The following is a 16,946-nucleotide window of genomic DNA, read 5'->3' as shown; positions in this document are numbered from 1 at the left end:
TTGGAAACCAGTATGAGAGCTTTTATCGTTTGGATTGAACGTACAACATCTATGTAATATGTACGATTTCACGCTTCACGGACAATGAACAGGGGAGGTGCTTGGTGTGTTCATCAGCAGTGAGAGAGGATGTCGTTGAGAGCAGGGATGCTCTGCTCATGCCAGAGTCTCAGTCCATTTACCCGAAAACACACATTTATCCAGAGTCCCAGAGCGAAACTCTCAGAATTTTTTGCAGTTTTACTATTCTGAAAATATTTTTCTCCGAACAATGAGAACGGTTTGTCTAAAGTACAATGGTTGGTGAGGAGAGATTGGAATAGAATGGAGGAATTTTACAGGATAGAATGGGGAAACCGTTTGAGGAAGTTCTCAATGGTCATTGCAGGATCGACACGTTTATTGTTGCAGTGCAGTGCAGGGATAAAGTAGAGCCTAGGCCTACTGGCTGGCTGGCAGGGTTATAACCCTGGCTACTGGGGGAACAGTCGACGATTTATAGTGACAGTTGCGGCTATTCGAAATGGCTGCTCGCACAGGGGAAATACAATTAGCGTGGCTGGCACCAGCCAAAGTTAGATTTGTTTTGTTCCCTCAGCCAGCTTCTCCCCTTGTTACTAAAAATGGGCTTGTATGCAGGCAGCCCTTGCTGCAAAACACCCGGAAGTCTGCTCACTGAGATACAATTTTTCTGCTAAGGCGTTTGCTTCTTCGTCTTCATAACTAGAAGACGCAGAATCAGGAAGTGGATAAGCACAGAGCTTTGCATGTTGGCATGTTACCAGAAAACTTGAATATAAAGTAATGGAACTTAATCCGTACCAACAATGCAGTGGAATTCACCCCTCACAAACGTTTTGCACAATGTTGGAATTAGCCGTTCAAACAATGCTGTTTGATAGGAAGGGTAGATGGAAGAATTAATACGAGAAATAACAATCTCATTTCACTTCTTGGTTTTCTGGAATCTGAAATGGGACACAGTTCAAACTTGAGAGATTTTTGATAATTTGGAAAATATTTGAGAACTTTTTCAAATAACTAACAATAATGTAGAGTTCTCTCTTAAAACAATTTGATAGCACATTATAAATAAACAAAGCTGGTTAGTTAATTCTAACAATATTTTTCATTGTCATAGTTCCTTGTTATTACTTTCCTTGCCCTCTACCATAGGTAAGGAAAGTATTGCTTTTAAAATTAAGGTACCCCAATTTCTAAATTCCTATACGTTTCAAGGTCCCCTGAGTCCATAAAAGTGGTTTTTGGGTATTGGTCTGTATGTGTGTGTGTGTGTGGTGTGTGTGTGGTGTGTGTGGTGTGTGTGTGTGTGGTGTGTGTGGTGTGTGTGTGTGTGGTGTGTGTGTGTGTGTGTGTGTGTGGTGTGTGTGTGTGTGTGTGTGTGTGTGTTGTGTGTGTGTGTGTGTGTGGTGTGTGTGTGTGTGGTGTGTGTGTGTGTGTGTGTGTGTGTGTGGTGTGTGTGGTGTGTGTGTGTGTGTGTGTGTGTGTTGTGTGTGTGTGTGTGGTGTGTGTGTGTGTGTGTGGTGTGTGTGTTGTGTGTGTGTGTGTGTGTGTGTGTGTGTGTGTGTATGAGTGTATATCTAAAATGGCGAAAATGTTGTCAAAAACAGGGTTTTCCGCGATTTTCTCGAAAATGGCTTCAACGATTTTGATCAAATACCTAACCTAAAATAACCATTGCCCAATAACCCATAATAACCTAAAATAATCATTGATAAGCTATATCAACTGCCACAAGTCCCATATATGTACATATCTGTAAAAATTTCAGGAGCTCCGCCCCATCTATGCAAAGTTTGAGTTTTGATTTCTAATTATCAGGTCTCAGATATAATTCAAACGAAAAATTTCGAGTGGAAAAGATTGAGCATGAAAATCTCTTCAATTAATGTTCAGTAACATTTTCACCTAAAATTGAAAATAAGCTTGAAATTTGAGAAAATGTGATTATTCAATTGCAAACTGTTGGCAACTGTTGATTCTATTAAATCATTCACTATGAAGAGATAGCAGATCTCGTGTGTATCCAGCGTTATTGTCCTGTCACCAGCTGGCTCAGATCTTTCAATAGTAGACTTGAGATGCGCGGGAACACTAGCGTCAGGTGATCAATTTTCATAACGGCAAGGAAAGTTGTGTGAGTGCGCCACACCAGATTTTTTTCAATCTGTAATCAATTTTCCCAATCTATAAGATAGTTGTTAGAAGTAGTTATAGTATATTCTTTTCTTGGAATAATTCCGGTAGCATAATGTCGTTGATAGTTGTTGTGTTTTCGTGACTGAATCGAAATCATATTTCGTGACCAGAGTTGTATTATTATTGAGAGATTTTCATCTTTGATCATGGAAATACGTGAACAATATTCTTGCAGGTAACGATTGTTGAGCGCATTTTTAGAAAGTTTGATTAAGAAATCACTTCTTCATAAGTTATAAATCAATGTCCTATAGGTTTGAATTGATTGAAGATATTACTTACTGTGATATCTATTACTGTCTTCTATTTCTGGGATGATATGAACCCGTTTCAATAGCTACAGAAAAAGGACATTTTTTGTCCCAAAGTTGAAAGACTCCTAAAAGGCTCTTGAAATAAAGTGGACCCAAAAGCTTCTAAGGATTTTGCGTGGGAACCAGTAAAAACTGCTACACCACCAAAAGTTGGAATTTGCCATTTAGCTCACATCACTTCTAATCAGTTGTTGTTGTGATAGAAGTTGCAGCACTTTTTGCTGGATAATCCCCGCGCATGTGCACTGAACTGATGATTTTTGGAACGTTTTCTTCCCTCTATCGCATTCCGCGACTCTCTCATCCAGCTAACTCGCTTGCTGGAGAAGGAAAACGTTCACCTCCTCCTCATACCCACACAATTCCCCCTCTTAACTATGGACTCCCTAATCCGATAAATACCCCTGAAGAGCCCCCTCTCGCGACGCACGTCCAATAAATCCTTTTAAATCCCTTCTGTTCTTTTTTTAACCGACGCCGAAGCCTACTCTCCGACCTCCGCTTACCCCCCTACCCACAGCACCAACATTAGCGCCAACTTTCTCCAAGCAAACAAATCATATCGATCATATTCCTCTGCTGCACTTCAAACAAGCATTTTTCACGTGATTCTAGTTGATGGCTGCTGGCTGATAAAAAATATAAATGATCACCAAGTACATTAATTGACTTATGATCGATAAATTCATAATATTCATCTCATATCTATTATTAATATTTCAGTACAATGTGAAACTTCATTATTCGAGATTACATTACTGGAATCGTTTATTGTTCCTAATAAGGAATGTAATTTGTGTTTGATACCCAGCTTTGTATCTGTCTAAATTCTATAAGTTTTTTCCAGTCCTGATCATCATTGTAGGATGAAATTCATAATCATAGAATCCAATTAATCCGAACAAAACATGTAGATAAAATGCAATATCATTAATGAAATGAATGATAGAAATGAAATGTATTATGAAAAATGTTGATTGAATAAATAAATAACCATTATTCATAATTTATTATCATCAATCAAAGAATCCAAACAAAACATGTAGCATAGTTGATGAAACGAAATATCATAAATTACTATTATTCGTCATTGTCATTATCATTATTACCATCAGACTGATGTAGTGTATTCCATTCCAAATGACGAATTCACTAAGGAAAACATGATAGAGTTAAGAGGTAAATTTCAGCTCCAGTATTTACCCTTTTTTTATTCCAATTGGTGAGAATATGGTGCAATAATTCTTATTATCCAGTAGGACCTACGGAGTATTTGAATTTCTATGATGGAAAATAATGAGTGTCTGATGAATATTATCTGTAAACTATTGAAATGTACAATGATCTGAATATGGTTTGCGGAATGCTTGATTACATTTTTCGTGACCCTTTAATACACTACTAGGTCTACTTGACTCTGCAACACCATATTACTAGTACTAGAAAAAATGTTTCTCTACGGCTCACAGGTAATAGAAAATGTCTACAATGTTCAGCATGTTATCATTCATTCGGAGCTATGAGAATAAACAAGGATAGGGTGAGTGGAACAAATTACGAGTGACGAATGAAGAAGTGAGATAGAAAGAAAAAGGAGTTTTCAAAGCTGACTGCATTCGCGTTCCATCCCCTACTGACTGTTCCTTGCAGGAATTAGATTGTCTCGGAGAGTAGTCTGTGTTGTTGAGCCCCTACATGGTAGTGTGGCGGTGGGGGTGGGGGTTTTTAGAGGGGATGAATGATGCCAGGTCTGAGATCATCGCTGGCAGAAACCGGGAGTGAATGAACAATACGCAGCCAACAATGAGCACGCTTCTCATTACCGTGAACAGAAGTAGGGAACTGCTTTCTTCCCTTCCGCTAGTAAAGCCTTTCGTCCTTCGCTTCAAGGACTTAAATTATTAGGACGTCAACGGCTTCTACTCAACGCAGCGTCTCCAAGGATCCCGTGATGGAACCGAGCAGAGAAGTTAGCAGAGCTCGGCGACAAAATTCAAAACGCGTGCACTTCGAATAAATTATCAACTGCTGAACTGCAGTGGTTTATTATGAAAATTCGACGCGCTATGAATATTCATTGGATTATTCAAATCGTTGATTGAGTAACAAAATAAACTTGAAACAACGGTGCATTTTTGAAGGTTAATAGCGCGTGATTGAAGAAATCAAGAAAGATAAATAACTAAGTTTGTTCACTTCAAATGGGGTTACTCAGAATAAGGGATTCTTCGAGATGAATTATTGTATTATTATTCAATGGAAATTGAATTTTCAAAGAAGAACCAACTGCAGAAGAACAATTATTTTTAAAATGTGAGGTGATCATATTCAGTGGAGAAATATAGGAAATGGAGAACGAATATTTCTAAGCTGTACTTTTCATAGTTTCACAAAGATTTAGTTAGCCTACACACTCGCACATCGATTTTTGGACGTTCGATTTTCTACCGTCTATTGCGTCAAGTCATACGGAACTTGAAGCAAAAGTTTTGGATACTTTTAGAGTATCCAAACTTTTTAGTTTTTATCAACTTTTTCAGTTTTGGATACTTTGACGCAAACGTTTTGGATACTTTTTGGACGTACGATTTTCTATTGCGAACATCATATTATGTTCAACCTGATAGAATTTATAAGAACGGCAAAATATTGTACGTTAACGAACGATTTTTGTGCAACCAGACTTACAGAGTGATACATCGAAACCATTTTGTAAAGCTTCATCCACGAGTGTGATTAATTGAACCTTTTGATGAGTATAGCCAATATCCCACACAGTGAGTTTTATAATTCATCAACGATCTCAGTTATAAGGACAAGAGCTAGGTATGTGCTATCACAACGTGAAATAGAATTGAATTATTTGTTTTATTTGTGAACGAATATTGTTGCAGCCACAACAATTAAATTGAACTTGAAATGGAAAAAACTAATTTAACATTGAATGCGGCGACGAATTGACGCACATAGCGAGAGAATTGGAAAATACAATAAGCAAGATTAATTAAAGATTTGGAAAAGAGAAAGTGCTGGTACAGCAATTTGATTGGTTTTTATACTGTATTAATCTGTCCATGAAATATTTCAGGCTTCAATCCCCTTTCAACTCAATTTCAATAAACGATTTGAAACAGTTTCTGTATCAACTTCCACATGTAAAGAGATGAATAAATCAAATACCAGGCAGTTTGATGGTAAATATTTCATCTTTATAGTATCTTATGCTAAACCTCAAAATCGAGCATAGAATACAGCTTATTATAGTTTTCTCTTGCTAAACGTATGACACATTGGAAATTCTACACATTTCAAGAACATAGAATTAGTTATTGAACCCATTAATGGGTTGCAAGGTAATTAAGAAGTTTTTGAGTGATCAGCGTGCAGGTACAATTTTCATGGCAGATATTACTGTTATTTAGATTGGTGGGAGTTCGGTGTTCTAATTCATAACAAACTCCATTAGTAGTGTTGGTATGTTGCAAAAAAGTTGAGTCATGTAGATTAGCTGGGATACTTTGAGCTTTATTTTTGAGTTGAGCTAATTCTACGGTTGGTTGCCGAATAAAAAAGTATGAATTTTCCGAGATAACAGAACTTTGCTTCGCCTGCTTAATGAAGTGAAAGACGATAGTGCGCGCCGGGAAGTCAGCACTGGAGCTGGTAGTTCAAAGATGGTGATAAGCTCAATCCTGTGTAATGTAATTAATGATAAGCCGGCGACCAGGCGTCTTTGCTCTTTGTCTTCTTCGCTTTTTGCTTTTTTAACGACTGCTCAGTTGTTGTTTGCGTGTCGGCTTTCATATTTTTCTTGAAATCTTGTCGGAGCTCGTTCATTAGCCCACCTACCAGCAAAAGCTGACTAGGATGGAAATATGCAGCCAAAGGAAAGAGCTTGCAGCCCCTTCTAATTAGCCTCAGGGGAAAAAATTGTAACTTAATGTCAACAACGGTGAACTACTTCCACTATAATCAGAGTGATTCTATATGCTTGATTTAAACTCACATAAAAACAGTTATATTTTTTGTATTGCACACTTTGTTTGAATTTGTTTGTTCATTAAATAAGCTACCCTGCAACGCTTCATGCAATAATCTGGTGTGATTACATACCAAGTCCCATCCTTCAAAAGAGATTTGTATATCAATCAAAAGTTTTTATTTATTTATTTATCAGTTTGTTGTTTTCCATGATTTTGTTAGTACTCATAATCATATTCTATATTCTTCGATTTATCACATGAGGAGATTTTTCAACTCCTAAGAATGTAGATGGAAATGTCGTCGTCAATGGATTGGAAAGAGGATAGTAAGTCTCCAATTTTCAATACAGTGAATGGGAAGAGGAAGGATTTTCATTTGAATAACAAGGGAAAAGTTCAAGAATAACATGTTAGTTATACACAAGTAATACATACACACATTCCTACTCAAACTTGATACTATTCGACAGTCTCAAAATTAGTTTGGAACCCTTGAATCACGTCTATTCAATAAAGTGGAGTATGTAGTCTAATTATCATTGTGTATTATCAAATAATACAAAATTAAGATAGTGAAATGAATTGACAGTAAACATTCCACATGAACAATTATCTTCCTCTCTCACTCTTTCGCATATGATCAATGTTATTGTAATAGTTGATTCCCACTATAATTGAAAGACAATTCAAGCAACCTCCAATTCAAGTAAATGATGGGAATAGTGCCGCCATTCTATGATACCAAACAAGCACCTATCTGCATCAATATGGTATTGTATGGCCGTTGCATGTAATGTACTGCAAAATGCACGCTTATGACGTTGGTATAACGGCATGGGATAATAAACAGTCGTCGTGCGACAGTTTGGGCGCATAATCGTCGTTATCTGATTAACTAATTGACTGTCGGACGACTGGCGACATCAGAATTCTGCTGACACATCAAAATGTACAAATTCGGTCCTGATTTGACTGAATGCAGCATGATAATACTGGGGAACAAACTTTGTCCAACCAAAACAGCATGGACTGCGGAGTGGAGAGTTATATCTGTAGCAGATTGTGCTATAACTTGTGCTGCTGGGTAAATGCTGGGGCTGTATACCCCTTTTGCTGAGTGACCGTTTCTCGTACGCACATCCACGCGTGCACGCACAACCCTTGTACACGTGGACCCAACTGCCTGAAAATGTTATCACGTCCGGTATGTGGTTGTAGTGTGGAAGTTCATCCTTCCATATGTGTGTATAGAATACGCTTCTACCTACTGCTCATATGTTTCCTCTTTTCATAACAATTAATAACCTTTCGAGTTCAGAGGGTAGCAGCTCCATAAGATAATATATCCTAACCTTTTTTCTATTTTCTCTTTCTTGTTTCCTATAGAATTACAGAACTAAGGAGCACCAATGTGAATAACACAGTCTTGGTCTCATTAACTCCAATTTTCAAATTTGTTATGGAGTCTATAAAAGACAATCTTTCTATAGCTCTGAAAAAAGATTGAAGATACATGAATTCATATTTATGTACGTGAAAATCTAATTAAAAACTTAGTCCATACTCCATTCAAATTCTCTACTCAGCCAGCAGCTTTTGCCCTCATATCACAGACGTCCATTTTTATCACTACTGAAGTACGATTGGAATGTTTTCCTGCTGTGTTCTTCCATAGGTAATCATTGAAACTTTCTGTTACCAAAGTTATGTGCATTACAATCAATATTTGACTAATTGAGAAAATTATGCATTTAAGTTATTACTTTAGTTATCCTGAGAACATAGACCATAATATCATCATATTATATAATGTCAACGCCGAAACTTCTACCTCTCTTGAATATTATCGGCTGACCCATTTTGTTTTACCCTCTTGTCGATCTACCTAAGTCCATTATTCGAATGGAGTAGATTATCAACAATTCTACAATGGTTTCTATTGTAGATTTCTTCAGTTCCATTTCTTATTAATTCCAGATGAAGCTTAGATCTTAAGATCATGGAGTAGGTAATGTAATATGTGACGTTTGGAAATACCCAAGTGATCAATCGCGTGAGAGAAATTTAATATTATTAAACTTGAATAACACGTCAACCCATGTCATTGGTCCTTCTACACGCACATTTCTCCCTCTCCTATTTCATTTCCTGCGGTATTTCATTTCTCTTCCATTCAACTATTTCTACAATTCTCATTTCTTGAATCGAGAACATAAAAATTGAATGATGACTGATGCCTTATTCAATCTTTCAAAATGCTAAATTTCTTTGAGATCGAGTATTTGTTCGAAATACTGCGCTAATACTCCAAGTGCTTTTCTCATAGTGCCAGTATGAATGGAATATCAGTTTGAACTGGATCGAATCCATATTTTAATCTCGATGGTCATAATGTGGTTCATTTTGAGATTAAACAGCTAACTGATTTAATTCAGTTCAAGTTTTCACTGTGCAAACGGCCCTAACCAATACCAACTATTACTACGTATTAACACAGAATACAGCATAATATTTGTATTCTGTGGTAAAAGTAATAGTAGGTATTGCCCTAACTGATACAAAAATGGCACATGTTTTCAAAATTATTCTAAATAAAATAAATTATTCTGAAATATTTTAGATAATTTGCAACCCTTTTTAGATGAGAAATACATTGGATGGGAAATATTAGAGCTCAATAACGAATATGGCAATGATTATCCTTGGAAAGTCAATTCATATTCCTTCCTAGAGCAGAGTATTGTGGTTTTCATCGCACGTAGTATTTGAAAGTCTTAAACAATGATAAAAAAGTATCAGCAAACAAAATTCATGATAAAACTAATCGATGATCATGTCAACGATTGCTGTAAAACATCTTACCCAACCAAAACATTCTACTTTCATACTTTAATACTATAACATCTTATTTTCATGTTCTCACTCGAAAAAAAACCTCTTGCTTAGAATATATGTAGGCTGTATCTTGAAAAATTCAATTGTGGCAGATCGGAAATGACTAATCAATCAGCATTCAAACAATTACCAGTTAGCATTTCGCCATAATGACTTCCAAACTTCCAAATAATTTATTTCAACATAAAATGCGATTAAATCGAAATTTTCCTACAAATTGACTGAACCATTTCATATGATTCTTCATCGATTCTGGTGCTTCTATCTCGAGAAGACACCCTTCTCACTCATAATGTTCATCCAGTGTTTGTTTTCATAATATAGGCATACATACGCGCGCGAGCACACACTTGCCAGTGCCTGCAGGTGACTTTGATTTATTACTCTGAAGGAGCCGACTACTCCCTATATGCCAGTGCCATCAACTGACGTGGAAAAGGAAAATGAATGCATGAATGCAACGCTTTAACGGGCTCGTTAATTTGATTGTATACTCGTTTCGTACCCTTATCAATCCAGCCAATGTTAACGTCAACACTGACAGGCAATATTTACAAGTGGAATCTGTACTGGTACTAGATACAGTATGCTTGAAGCTCAGCAATAGTTCTCAATTGAACACAACTTGTTGAAGAGTCTCGAATGTGTAGACTCTGAGAAAATTGGGCCGTTCTATTTCACACTCAAGTTGGCAATGTCTCTGAATATAAATTATACGTCAACTAGCTCCTAACATTATGCGAGCTTGAGGGCAGGAGTCAATTTTTGAAGAAATGAGGGTGTTGCTGTTGCTCTCTACGTCAGACCAAGTCGTTTGAAGTTTTCATGAGACAACTTCCTTCATTCAATTACTATTCGTTTTAAGTTTAGAAAAGGCTCCACGCCTCAAATTCAAAGTTCTCTGAACCAAGAACTCGTTCAAGATTGTTTTGTTTGTAAAGACTTGATTGAAATTTTCATGCAACCAGGTTTGTTCTTTCTCTTATTGATTGAAATTTTCATAATAATTGTCTAGTAATACCTACTTATTCCACGGAATCTGTATTATGACTAGTTTAATCTGAATCCACTTCCAGTATTAAACGCATTTTTTGTGTTGTTGAGGAGTTGATATTGTGGTAATTATTCATATTGAATGAAAAAGACTGAGAAATTGTCAAAAACCACAGATTTATTGATACTTGGAAAGTTTTTGATAATTTCTTAGTCTTTTTCATTCAATATTAAAATTAAAAGCATCTTGTCTCCTGCATCGGATCTTGATCATTGTGTTCAAAATTTTAACCCCATAAGGAAGTTCCAAGACAAGAGCAGTTCCTTGAGAGAAATTTTAGAATTTATGATTAGTTATTCAAGGAATTAATTACAACCGTTCAATCTGATACTCGTAGCCTGTGAAGTTTCAGAAGTTATTAGCCAACTAGCTGCTTAACAGGAGCAACTGCTAGTTCTAACTAATTCTAATCATTTTCTGTGTTAAAATTTCACAAGTAATTATTCTCAAGCGTTCCAGATAATTGCTTTCCTCTCCTCCCCTTCCGTACTTTTTCTTGTCGTCTTCTTTCTATTCCTTTCTCGCCCTATTTAGTTGGGAAGCGCTTGAAGACGTCGACCCATCAACTACACTTACACCCATCGATTCAGTGGCAGCCTCTTCATCTCAATCTCCCACAACCTCTTCTTCTCTTGTCGAAAACCTCTCTGATATATCCGCTCCACTTTTTCTGAGGTCTACCTCAAACGGAGGCCGAGTCCAGCGCTGAACTAGGCTCAATAGTGCACCTCATCAATCAGCATTAGCTGGCCACACCATTTCACCTGCCTCCTTTTTCAGTGCCTTGCAGATCAGCGCTTTTTGTGCCATTTTTTGGGTTCACTTTTTTATTTCATCTCTATCCACCATTATTCTAACAGGATTTAGGTGTTACATCTAGGGTACAATGATCATTCAAGGGTCTATATCATGAGAGCTCAATGACCAGAGCATACTATTTTAATGGGTATTTGAGTAACCATTAGAGGTAATCAATTACGTATATGGAGTGATTTATGAGAACTAAATTGGATAGTATTTATTGCTATCAATTCATCTTTTGCTGATAATATTAATAATATACTAATTGATAATCACTATTATTAACGTGTATCTGAGTAACCATAATGATAGTAGAGGTAATTTATTACGTTTATGAAGTGATTTTTTCTTAGTCATGAACACTTTTTAGTAGACGTATTTTTGATATCTTTGAAAATAGGATCTCCAAACTAAAAATCAATTTTCCACAGTGTTGGATAAAACGTACTCTTGAAATTCTTCCACCATTTGTAATTATTACAAATAATTAATAGGTGTACCTTAAGGTGCGTACAGATTTACGCACCGCGAACATGAGCAATTTACTTTTAAACAGCTGATGTCAAGCTTTTTATATCTGTATATCAGCGCGTATAATTATCTGTATGCACCTTAATACGTATCGGAATACATAATCTTATAAAGTACGTATTGAATATTTTGAATTGTACGTTAAAAAACTATCAGATTCAATTTTGATCACGATTAGGTTAATGAGGAGAGATAACACTCTTTTCTGGTCTCAAAAACGTAGAACATATGAATGGATTCAATGAGGATTCTCTTCATTGGATATTGTAATCAGTACAAGTGTTATTCTTAAAGTTCAGAATAATTAATAATTTATAGGCTAGGCTCTTGTTTTAGCATGATGAGTTTGATAGATCATTATCGTAATAGAATTAGGATCCTGATCTAGCTTTTGTATAATTTTTGGTTCATATTTTGATTTGCCTATCTTCCCTTGCATTTAACATCATCAAATTATGTTATGGGACTTTTGATACATGATAGTCAATCATTATTATTAATGATCAGAAACTATGATAAATGAGCCATTGAAAAAATATGGGCATCCCCTGCACATTCGAAGTCCGTGGTATCACTCACCCCTCCCTTTCTTCTATCATTCAAGGCAATCAATATCAAAATGGGTTATCAGTCAGCCCCCACGTTCAACAATACACAATGGCCGAGAGCGTAAAGGCGTAATACATCAGAACTCAAAGCTCAGTGAACAACAACATGATCTAGGTTCGAATCTTGGTCAATGACATTTTTTTTGTCGATGAATTTCTACTTTTATTAGCTATTTTTTTATATTAGTTACTATAATTCAAATTTCAATCAATTTTTTAGATATATTTTGAGACAAAACTGTGTCTCATTATTTCAAAATAGTAATGAAAATTCTATTCATCCATCTATCCATGAGATATTGCACCGGGCGCAAAGCACGAGCTATAAAAATTCAAACAATTGTTCGAAATATTAATAGTATAAAAAAATGGTCATTGTAAATTATTAATTAGTGATATTGGAATTAATTGACAGTAAAAGTTGTCATAACCAAGATTCAAACTATCAAAATAGGCTGTTTGAATTTTATTTATTTTTCAATTTCTTTTATATTGGGAAGTTTTTTCTTGGTGTGGCGAAAAATAGCGTTTGCAACACAGGCAAAAATGTTTTTTCGCCCCACTTGGATGTAATGAGCTGGTTTTCGTGCGTCATATGGAGGCCGAAAGTGATTGTTTTCTGACCAGGCCGGTAAAATTTTTACGGCCCTAGGGCTGTAAAATAACCTTGAAGTCAGCTGATTCTGATTTGATGTGAATGTGTTTACAAAATAGTTTATGAAACGGAATCAGTTTATGCTTCTAGAATTGAATAAAGTATTTGGCAATAAGATACTATCATTCTATTTGGATAAATGAAATACAAATAAGATATTATAAACTATTCAAATTCAATTTTCAGAGTATAATAGAATCTAACCTCAAACCTCCTAGTAAAGCGTTTATCACGGAACATGGTGGATAAACGGAATCATTTTATGCTTCTAGAATTCAATAAAGTATTCTGTAATAATATACTATCATTTTATTTAAATGAATAAAATACAGATAAGATATATATTATCGACTATTCAAATAATTCGATTTTCAGAGAAGGATAGAACTTCTAACCTAAACCACCCTAAACTTCCACTGACATTCAGATCACATCAGATTGGCCAAATTTCAAGTGTGCTAAAACAGCTGATCAAAAACTTTTTCAAGTGTGATAAACCAGCTGATCAAAAACTTTTCATTATTTGTGTATACATTCAATAATTAAAACATTTATAATAATATCATCTTATTTTCATGTTCTCACTCGAAAAAAAAACCTCTTGCTTAGAATATATGTAGGCTGTATCTTGAAAAATTCAATTGTGGCAGATCGGAAATGACTAATCAATCAGCATTCAAACAATTACCAGTTAGCATTTCGCCATAATGACTTCCAAATAATTTATTTCAACATAAAATGCGATTAAATCGAAATTTTCCTACAAATTGACTGAACCATTTCATATGATTCTTCATCGATTCTGGTGCTTCTATCTCGAGAAGACACCCTTCTCACTCATAATGTTCATCCAGTGTTTGTTTTCATAATATAGGCATACATACGCGCGCGAGCACACACTTGCCAGTGCCTGCAGGTGACTTTGATTTATTACTCTGAAGGAGCCGACTACTCCCTATATGCCAGTGCCATCAACTGACGTGGAAAAGGAAAATGAATGCATGAATGCAACGCTTTAACGGGCTCGTTAATTTGATTGTATACTCGTTTCGTACCCTTATCAATCCAGCCAATGTTAACGTCAACACTGACAGGCAATATTTACAAGTGGAATCTGTACTGGTACTAGATACAGTATGCTTGAAGCTCAGCAATAGTTCTCAATTGAACACAACTTGTTGAAGAGTCTCGAATGTGTAGACTCTGAGAAAATTGGGCCGTTCTATTTCACACTCAAGTTGGCAATGTCTCTGAATATAAATTATACGTCAACTAGCTCCTAACATTATGCGAGCTTGAGGGCAGGAGTCAATTTTTGAAGAAATGAGGGTGTTGCTGTTGCTCTCTACGTCAGACCAAGTCGTTTGAAGTTTTCATGAGACAACTTCCTTCATTCAATTACTATTCGTTTTAAGTTTAGAAAAGGCTCCACGCCTCAAATTCAAAGTTCTCTGAACCAAGAACTCGTTCAAGATTGTTTTGTTTGTAAAGACTTGATTGAAATTTTCATGCAACCAGGTTTGTTCTTTCTCTTATTGATTGAAATTTTCATAATAATTGTCTAGTAATACCTACTTATTCCACGGAATCTGTATTATGACTAGTTAATCTGAATCCACTTCCAGTATTAAACGCATTTTTGTGTTGTTGAGGAGTTGATATTGTGGTAATTATTCATATTGAATGAAAAAGACTGAGAAATTGTCAAAAAACCACAGATTTATTGATACTTGGAAAGTTTTTGATAATTTCTTAGTCTTTTTCATTCAATATTAAAATTAAAAGCATCTTGTCTCCTGCATCGGATCTTGATCATTGTGTTCAAAATTTAACCCCATAAGGAAGTTCCAAGACAAGAGCAGTTCCTTGAGAGAAATTTTAGAATTTATGATTAGTTATTCAAGGAATTAATTACAACCGTTCAATCTGATACTCGTAGCCTGTGAAGTTTCAGAAGTTATTAGCCAACTAGCTGCTTAACAGGAGCAACTGCTAGTTCTAACTAATTCTAATCATTTTCTGTGTTAAAATTTCACAAGTAATTATTCTCAAGCGTTCCAGATAATTGCTTTCCTCTCCTCCCTTCCGTACTTTTTCTTGTCGTCTTCTTTCTATTCCTTTCTCGCCCTATTTAGTTGGGAAGCGCTTGAAGACGTCGACCCATCAACTACACTTACACCCATCGATTCAGTGGCAGCCTCTTCATCTCAATCTCCCACAACCTCTTCTTCTCTTGTCGAAAACCTCTCTGATATATCCGCTCCACTTTTTCTGAGGTCTACCTCAAACGGAGGCCGAGTCCAGCGCTGAACTAGGCTCAATAGTGCACCTCATCAATCAGCATTAGCTGGCCACACCATTTCACCTGCCTCCTTTTTCAGTGCCTTGCAGATCAGCGCTTTTTGTGCCATTTTTTGGGTTCACTTTTTTATTTCATCTCTATCCACCATTATTCTAACAGGATTTAGGTGTTACATCTAGGGTACAATGATCATTCAAGGGTCTATATCATGAGAGCTCAATGACCAGAGCATACTATTTTAATGGGTATTTGAGTAACCATTAGAGGTAATCAATTACGTATATGGAGTGATTTATGAGAACTAAATTGGATAGTATTTATTGCTATCAATTCATCTTTTGCTGATAATATTAATAATATACTAATTGATAATCACTATTATTAACGTGTATCTGAGTAACCATAATGATAGTAGAGGTAATTTATTACGTTTATGAAGTGATTTTTTCTTAGTCATGAACACTTTTTAGTAGACGTATTTTTGATATCTTTGAAAATAGGATCTCCAAACTAAAAATCAATTTTCCACAGTGTTGGATAAAACGTACTCTTGAAATTCTTCCACCATTTGTAATTATTACAAATAATTAATAGGTGTACCTTAAGGTGCGTACAGATTTACGCACCGCGAACATGAGCAATTTACTTTTAAACAGCTGATGTCAAGCTTTTTATATCTGTATATCAGCGCGTATAATTATCTGTATGCACCTTAATACGTATCGGAATACATAATCTTATAAAGTACGTATTGAATATTTTGAATTGTACGTTAAAAAACTATCAGATTCAATTTTGATCACGATTAGGTTAATGAGGAGAGATAACACTCTTTTCTGGTCTCAAAAACGTAGAACATATGAATGGATTCAATGAGGATTCTCTTCATTGGATATTGTAATCAGTACAAGTGTTATTCTTAAAGTTCAGAATAATTAATAATTTATAGGCTAGGCTCTTGTTTTAGCATGATGAGTTTGATAGATCATTATCGTAATAGAATTAGGATCCTGATCTAGCTTTTGTATAATTTTTGGTTCATATTTTGATTTGCCTATCTTCCCTTGCATTTAACATCATCAAATTATGTTATGGGACTTTTGATACATGATAGTCAATCATTTGATACATGATAGTCAATTATTATTATTAATGATCAGAAACTATGATAAATGGGCCATTGAAAAAATATGGGCATCCCCTGCACATTCGTAGTCCGTGGTATCACTTACCCCTCCCTTTCTTCCATCATTCAAGGCAATCAATATCAAAATGGGTTATCAATCACACTTCCTATTCCACACTTGATTACTCAATCATTCTCATCCCATCCACTCTCTCATCATGAACCAGAATGAACATTGTTTGGAAATCCGCAATTTCAGGAAAGGTACACGGAAAATCGCTGTGCAATTGACGAGATTTATTATCTGTGTAGGATTGCTCTTACCACTTTCAGTTTCACCTTCATTTACTGGAAATGAAATTTTGAGGTCACAACATACCTACTCCAGTGGGACTCGTACGCATGTCATCCTGAATTTCTCTCTCTGTCTCTTCCTAATCAATCGATCTATCCCTAT

The 16,946-nt window shown here is 35.7% G+C and overlaps 1 protein-coding gene across 1 annotated transcript in view; it reads left to right on the top strand.

The window, feature by feature from the left end:
* The window catches only part of LOC111046550 (neural-cadherin), a 680,352-nt gene that overhangs the window by 149,046 nt on the left and 514,360 nt on the right, over nucleotides 1-16,946 (top strand). The window lies entirely within an intron of this gene.

Source organism: Nilaparvata lugens, chromosome 3, assembly GCF_014356525.2.
Source record: "Nilaparvata lugens isolate BPH chromosome 3, ASM1435652v1, whole genome shotgun sequence".
NCBI classification, from domain to species: Eukaryota; Metazoa; Arthropoda; class Insecta; order Hemiptera; family Delphacidae; genus Nilaparvata; species Nilaparvata lugens.
The sequence above is the reverse complement of the archived record's forward strand: the minus strand, read 5'-3'. Positions and strand labels throughout refer to the sequence as shown.